Source organism: Calypte anna, chromosome 13 (genome assembly GCF_003957555.1).
Source record: "Calypte anna isolate BGI_N300 chromosome 13, bCalAnn1_v1.p, whole genome shotgun sequence".
Lineage (NCBI taxonomy): Eukaryota > Metazoa > Chordata > Aves > Apodiformes > Trochilidae > Calypte > Calypte anna.
In genome coordinates, this window is record NC_044259.1 from 5,618,322 (window position 1) to 5,627,045 (window position 8,724).

Here is an 8,724-nt window from a genome sequence, read left to right on the forward strand (position 1 = left end):
TTGTAATTTCAAACTCAAGGGTGGACAGTAATGAGCAGGTTAAATTATTGTGTATTCTTTACCTGGAAGATAGCAACCAAGACAACTATGTACAAAGAGGACTTGAAACCAGAGTCTTCTTGATCAGAATGTAGATGCTAGCACCTAAATTATTTAATATCCATAGCTGCCTCATTCAACATCTCAAAACTGAAATACCCATTTGATAATTCTAACAGCATGAACCTCAAGTGCAATTGTAACATTGATACTGAAAAGGAAAAACTTAAATATTGTGCGAGGTGAAAAATTCTGAGAATGTGCTGTGGTATTTTCAGTGTGATAGAGCACTGCACACACAAGACACAAAGCACATCCTCTTCACAATGATTCTCCTGAAACCAGGTCCGAAAAAGAAAAAGATTCCTTTTCAAGATTCCATCCCATGCTATTGCTGTTCTCATCAGAAAAAAATGCCAACTTCAGTTCCTACACAGAAAACAGAAAAAAAAAAAAGAAAACGGAACAAAAAACCAAAACCAACAACAGCAACAACAACAACAAAAAACAAAACAAAAACCAAACAAACCCAAAACAACAGTTGATTTAAGCTGAAAAGGTTTTTTTGTTTGGTTTTTTCCCCCCACACAGGACTAGAGAAGAAATAGTAACATAGTTCACCTGGAATCACCTCTGATTGTGGCCCTATAGAAACTGCATTCCCCTCCTGCAGACAAATAAAAAAGCTTGCGTCTGAAGGATAAAAATCCTACCCAGAAGCCACTTCACAGAATGTATTTTTGCATAGGAAGGTTTGGGTTATTGTGTATTAAATTTTTTGTCCTTGTTCTTTAAAGAACATATCAGGGAGCCCTTAATTCTCTGTTAATGCAATGCTAGTATAACATTGGAGCAAGGAGAAATGCATATTAGTAAAGCTGGAAAACTTCCACTTTTAATGACAGTAAAACTACACCAGTGCATATCCAGTTCTACTGGAAAGAGGAGTAAAATCCAGAAAGATTTTCCACAAGTTTTTTTGTTAGCCCTGCCTTTTTGTTACGCATCTTTTCAAGTTTTGTAATTATGCTACATTATGAAATGGAAGGAGTGATTCAGATGTTTGTGATACAAGATGGTCAAATCAAACTTATCAGTAGCCTGTTAATAGTTTTATTTATCAGTATTAGAAGCAAAAAGCAGTGGGAACACCAAGAAATTTTGCTGCAGATATGTGGGCTGACAAAGAGAAAGGCTTAGCAAATCAAACAGCAAGATTTCCAGTGATTTTTTCCTAATTAGTTGGGGGGTGGGGGTTGTATTTTTTTTTTTAAGTTTCTGTACATGATCTTTTTTAAAAATGCAGTTTTGAGTGAAAGACATAGGCTGCTGATATCATTATCTCTCTTTCCCAGTAAGTCCTGAAGGGCAATATCTCTTGACTGGAGGAGATGTCATCAGAAGGAGTCAAAGCCTCTGGTGTCTCAGTTCTGTAGTGTCAGCAGCCTGCTCTGCTGCCCCATCCCTACTTCAAGACATTTTTTTTCAGGCTCCCTTTAGGCCTGAAGATTTTTCCAGCTGCTGAATAGCATTTATGTCCTCTCCTCCAGCAGTCTGATACCAGAATTTATGTCCTCTGGGCAATCCTCTCTGAACTAGGGAATGGAGGGCAAGGAGTAAGATGGGTACACATCACATTCACCTTTTAAAACAGTTATAGGTCCCCCCTGAATACCTCAAGGCAGTACCTTCTAATGCTACTTCACTGAGTCCTTGTAACCACCTCAGTCTTCTTGGCTCCCCAGAGTTTCTTCATTCTGAGAAGCTCTGATTGCTATGGTACTAGTATTTGTTACTAAAATACCAATCAACACCAAAACTGAGGCTTTGGTATCTCAGATTGGTAACATTTTGGTATCTGTTTTGTTGAACTTAGAGTTTTAAAATCAGCTTTTTTAGAAAAACTTGCTTAACTCCTTGGGTAAGTCAATGGGAAAGTTTCCAAGAGGTTTAAGGCTGCAAACAAATTCCAATATTTGCAAAGCAGGAAGCATTTGTTACCGGACTCAAGTACTGCAGCAGTGGAACTCAATTTAGCTTGATTCTTTGCATTTAAAGCTCTTTGTTAATGACAAATACTGAAATCACAGGGGTTTTATTGTAAACTGGCTTGTGAAAAGAGGTTTTAAGCTACATAAAGTTTTCCAGTTTCTGAGCCACAAATCCATATATCTTTTTTCCTTCTTTATACTTAGGGCATCAAGTTCAGAATTCAGGGCCCAGTATCCCAAAGCCTCAGGCAGGTGCTTACCTTTGTCCTCTTATGAACACACCTCATTTTGCTTCTCTGCTTGCACAACAAGGCATTCCTATGAGAACACTGATGACTTCAATTCGTAAAGAGGAATGGATCATCTCGCAAATGCCACTTGCGTGTACAATACAAATAGTTTAGTTCAATGGATTTTTTTTCCCCATTGCCAACTACTCGGTGTTTTATATATGCACTAACACTATATGCACTATTTTCAGCTATTTATATTTTTAAAATGGGTCTCAAACTGGAAAACCAGCCAGTTTAGTTAATTATTACCTAGTTTATGCCATTCACTTTCACAGCTGACATATTTCATCTGAGCTAAAGCTGACAGGACCAATTGACACAAAGAAATTGAGAAAGCTGCTAGTTTTGCATCAGACATTGAGGAAAACAAGTGTTTTTTATTCATGAACCATTTCTCAGACTTTACTTTTATTCTCAATTTGTCAGTTAAGTAGGAAAGAGTAGGAAAAGGATTAAATTACATCTCAGCAGCTGGAGAAACCAGTGGAAACTGGGCAATAGATGGTTTAGGTACAGTTTAGTACTTCAGCACTGGAGGGAATCATTTCAGTTTACAGAAAAACAGAATTTTGCAGATGACAAAGTTGTAATAAATGGCACGCAGAGAGATTTCTGGCCACAGCACCACTTCCTACAGCTTAATGTCTCCTGGCTATAGAGGAAAGAACAGAGATTCGACTGAACTCAGCATCTCTACCAGATGTGACCCTCGAAAGTAGCATTAGTCAAGTTCACAAGCAAGGACAAAGGCACCATCCATGAGCAAGGACAAAGGAATCTGACACCTAAATATGTTTTGCTCAACTGGATGATTTTCTGAGTGCTGTTCTGCAGATTTCCTCCAAGTCCATGGGCTGGGTAGCTCTTGCTTTGATCTAGCAAGCAACAAAAATGGCTGCAAAGTTAAAAAAAATTTTAAGATATTGTTAACTTTATTTGTTAACTCTATTCTTAAGAGAACCACATGCAAAACTCTATTCTAGAGTACTGAAAAGGTAAAGAGTGTTTATGGTAGTTTGCTCTTTAATAAAATAAGCACTTACAGGCCTTGGAGCCACACTGCAATATTTATAGTGTTCCTTGATGGGTACCAGAATTAGCTTGTTTTTCAAGCTAAAGAAAGAAGACTTTATTAAAAAGAATAAAAAACCCCAACAAAACTCATGAAAATAAATTTTTAAAATGTCTTGTCCAGCATAAACACTGCTCACTGAATCTTCTACAACTCTTCACTGGGCTTCTGGGACTATTATCAGCTACTCTGGAACATCTAAGCTAAGATATTCCACAGGAAAATTTTACCACAAGAAAATTCACGTTTTAATATACAAAAGTGCAATTCACCAAATTTCATCTTAGGAAACACAGTACTTCAAACAGTGGCATGGAACAACTCTAGAAAATACATTAGGTTTTTGAAAAATTATACTTTTTAATTATTATTTGATTATTCAGCCATAGCTGAGTAGATTCTTCATGTTGTATTAAGTGCACAAATTCTCACATTATCATGAAATTTTTGGGGGGGCAGTGTTGATTGGTTGGCTGTTTTAATTTAAGGTGTTATCTCTATATGTAGAGGGTCAGAAATTTCAGTCAAACAGAAGCTTGAAAGAAACAAACATATTCACAATAATCTAGAAACCATTTCTGGAATATTTTACACATTCTCTTCCTAAGATGTTTAAGAAACACCCAGCAGTTTAGGCATATGAAAATAATTAACCTAAGGAGAGACCAGTTTTTAAAACTTTACCTGGCATCTATCCCTTTAGCCTATAACAGTGGACAAAGGCTATTAAAATACTTTCAAAATATAAGGACTGTAGGAAATTATCACATCCTTTTCAAACAGATACCCAAGATTCTTGTCTTTGGGAAATATATATATATTTATCAAGCATGTTATGCTTTTCCTGGGGTAGCACTTGCCAAATGTTACCACAGAGAGATGGCAAGTTAATGTTACCAACAGTAGTGTTTCTTTTCTATGAACACAGACTGAAGCAATAAAGTCAGATCTTGAAATGCTGCACACAGCTGGACCACTTCTTAGTGCTGGACAGCAGTCATTAAAAATAAAAGTAAAAAAACCTCTCCTACAGAGGTCCTGAGCAGAGAAATTCACTTCAGATTCCAAGACAACTTGGTCAGAAAACTTATCCTGAAAATTTTTTAGACTTCAGGTAGTGTGAAGGTTGTTGGTTACTACTTGCTGTAGGTCATATTGCTGCTATTGGTACAGTCATTCAGTGCAAAGCAATTATTTCTGCATAATGAAAAAATGGTGGCCTTTCAAAAAATAATCTTTCTTCCATTTCTGATTCCTTCACAAAGGATTTACCCTCTAACTTGTAAAATTCAATAGGATTTAGAAAGTCAGTGTCAAAATGCATTTTTGATACTTCAACTATAGTAAAACAAACAGAAATCACAAAAAGAACTTTGGCTTAATTTTTTGTTCTATAGAAGCTGATCCAGAGCCACATCCTTGCAAGTGAGGATTATTACAGACCTGACAGTTTCTCCTGTTACCTAAGGTTATTCAACCTGCAGCTGATGTGTTATGGAAAATCCAAACCATAACAAAAAATAAAGTTCATCATGCCCACCCCCCTGCCTTGCATATATTGCATCCCAGTTTTTATGCTTACAACACAGAGACCTACACCTTTGTGGCTCATGGAGGGCATGGTTAAGGCAGAGAAGTCCGAAGATGGACAAAACCAACTAAGTTCCTAGAAAAGTGTTAAAAAATACTAATCTAGCCTCTGTGAGACTGACAGCACTCTGAGTGTCTCTGAAAATAACAGGCTCCAGCTCTTCATATCTCGTCCTTGCAATGCAGAATTACTTCCTAGGGATCTACACTATCACATCCAGATTGCCCCTCACCACCTGATTTGCTGTGCTCCTTCTGAAGTAATTATTGGTTTAAATAACATTTCCTTACTTGTGCTATTAGATGCATGACAGAAACCACAATATTTAAAAAAGCATTTAAGGCTTAATACCCTTCTCCAACAACTTACCAATTTTTTTCAAAGCAATCTTATCTACTCCCCCTTTATCTTGCCTTTATAAGGTTTATTTGCATCCCTTATTGTCAAATAAGTTTGTCTAATATTGTAATATTTTCCTCTTATAAAGAAAACTGCACAGTTTATTTATCACAGCTGTCTTCACAAGACTGTAGTCTTGATGTTTTACTTCTCCATGAAATAATGCAAAGGTTACTCCTGTTCTGTATTTGTGAGAAGACAGAAAACTCACAATGTGTAGCATTGTTTCTAGGAGGAACAAAGGCACAGCACCAGATATTAACCCATATATTCAAATGCCAGCCCTTGATGCAAACAACAGTTTCTGAAGGAGTGATTTGCATCACCACAACTGCAGGAGTGAGCACTTTTGAAAACAGAAAGGACCCAGGTTGTCAAAGCTTGTTCTGGGTGATAACCCATCCCAACCACTGCGGCATCCTGGGTCACTTCCTCTGCACCACAGATTCCATTTATACAGAGCCTTTATTCACTCAGTCTCAAATTGCTTCTCTCGAAACAAGTGATAAAATTCCTCTCAGGGCATCAGCACAAACACAGTTTAACAACTGGGGAGCTTGGAAACATTTTCAGAGCAAAGTAAAAAAACCTCTCCCACATTTCTGAGTTTCCCTTAAACACAGCCTAAAAACTGTTACTTGTCATATGCATAGGATGATAGAGTCATAGAATGCCAGGTGGGAAGGGACCTCAAGGATCATTTGATCCCACTTTCCCAGGCAGAAACATGGTTTAGATGTGACAGGTATGGGATTGAAAAAAATTTACAACAATTTATACATCACAACAAAGATTTAAGTAGGCAATTGAGAAGTCTATTTCATTTTTTATGCCTTTGTCAGCTTCAACATAGCTCCTGCCTGGTCTAATGTTTGGAACTGTGTTTCTCATTTTTGCTGGCCTCCTCTTCCACTGAATCCAGATTGTTCTTATTCAATTTTTATCAACACTCAGCTGAAATTGTACTGCTTCTAGATGGTGTAACAAGACCATATTTTAGAGTAGTAGGGTAAGTATTTTGATGTAGAACATTTCCTGCTTATGCCTCTAAAGTAATGGGTTTATCTTTATCAAAATGGAAACTAAAAATGTATCAAATTTTTTATTCCTCATTTATTCCAGGAGCTCCACACAGCTCTTGAAATACCGATGGAATGTCAGAGGCTGATGAAGGTGAAAATCCTCACTAGACTTAGTAGAAATCATGTTTTTTCATAGGTAAACCCAAAGAGTTGTGACTGTAAAAGGCAAAAACCAAGCTGTACTTCTCTAAGCGTTGCCATCTGTGATTTCCTTATTCCTTGATAGACAGATGATCTATTGTTTATCACCACTAAAACTGCTAAGTAACAGCAACCCATGTTTGCAAATTTTTTTGATAAAATGTGCATAGTTCAAACCTACAGAGATCAAGATTTTCAGCTATTAATTTCCTCATCCACTTTCCCACATCACATGGTAACACTGGGAACAAGAGTTAGAATTTTTTGCCTAACTAAACACAGATTTCCCTACAGTTGCCTGGAGAGCACCTGAACCATAGCAGAAGAAAGATCACAGGGCCCTCATAATCCTCTTTTCAGAGCCCCACTTGAACCACATACAAGTCATGAAAAACTGCCTATTTGTGAAGAAATGGGAAGAGTTAGCAGCTTATTTAACTGGTGTATTTCCCACCCCAGCATCATCCTCTGCTATAACTGTTCCAACTGAACACACAAAACCACTTAAAAAAGAGAATGATATTCCCAGTTGGGTGGTTTTCCCAGGTGTCCAACATTAATCCCATTTGTAGCCAGCATGCATTTCTCATTTAGACTGGGTAATATACAAACTACTGTTGTACATTGCTGCCTTAATCATAAAGCATTATGCAGCAAATTCACCTGAGGCATACAACATTTGGTAATAAAATGCACAGATATAACTATATTAAAAAAATAAATGGCATTTATAACACAACTATGAGGGTATAGAAAAAAAAGAAAAAAACCAAAAACAAACAAAACAGAACCCAGATCACATCATCCTCTACAGCAGATCATATGGAAAATCAGCCGATTTAAAGACATTTTTAAAACTATTTGTTTGATGAAGATCAACACCTAAATTGCAAGATCTGAAAATATCACAGAACAATTTCAAGCAGGCAAAGCTTTGCATTACATCACACTCAGGTGACTTTCTATCAAAGCAAATCCAGCTCCCCAGAAACAGGTAAGTAATGCACTGCTCTCAATTACCCTGCCTTGCAGCCCACTCCTGCTACTCCCCCTACACCCACTCTTACAGTGGATGTTTTAAAAGTGGAACAGTCAGAAGCCCATAAAGAAGAGGAAAGCTGCAAGAGAGGCAGAGATAGGAAGAGCAGTTCCACATAGTACACTCACACACCATCCAGATCTGCACTACTGCTTTATAGTCACCTCTGTTAAATCAGGAGCAGAGCAGCTCCACCCAAACTTCTGAAACTTGATCACCCCTACCTGGACTAATTCTATTCATGACTTTGGCTGCTGAGGATATTACTGCTGAGGATATAACTCTCTTGGATACAAATTTGCTCAAGAGCACAGAGAATTTTTGTTTGGAGTTCACATGATTTTCTCACACTTACCAGCAGGTTTGGCACTTGCATAGCTAGAGGATGAAGGAAGATGAAGCTAAGGATCTGAGACCCTCTTCATCACTTTTCTGTATAGATTTAGACTTCTAGATTCACAGTCTGAGTCAGGAAAGCTAGAGACAATTTTTAAATTGCAATAGATTAACACTGTATTAACTTCTGCTTATGTAAATTATATAACAAGATTTTATTTTTACCCTCCTGAAACTCTTTGGCTTTGCAAGATGAGCACCTCATCAAGCCTGTGGTAGCAATTTCTTTCTCACTCTGTAACATAGGGCTACCGCACTAGGTCCCCAACTGATGAAAGAAAGCATTAAACTCTTATTTTAAATCTCAGACTACTTCACTTCTTATCATCAGCATTAACTGTACTCCACCTGCAGCTTCTCCTCCTGCAAGCCAAACATTGTGAAACTGTCATTACAAAAACAGAAAATAGAAGTTAAACCCAGCCAAAAACAAAAACAAAGATTCAAGAACAGGCATCTCACAAATGCCATCATAAAGAAAATTCAGGACAGAATTTCATTTGTATCCCAAACAATGGGATTCCTGCTCAGGAAAGCAGTTATCTTTACCAGACACCCAGCATGGAACAGAAACCCCACTGCAAGCTTTGTTCCTGCCACCGAGGTGATTCATGTTTGCAAACACTCTGCAGCCCAGGAATAATCCATACCTAGATAATACAGCCCGAATCAGAGCTGACT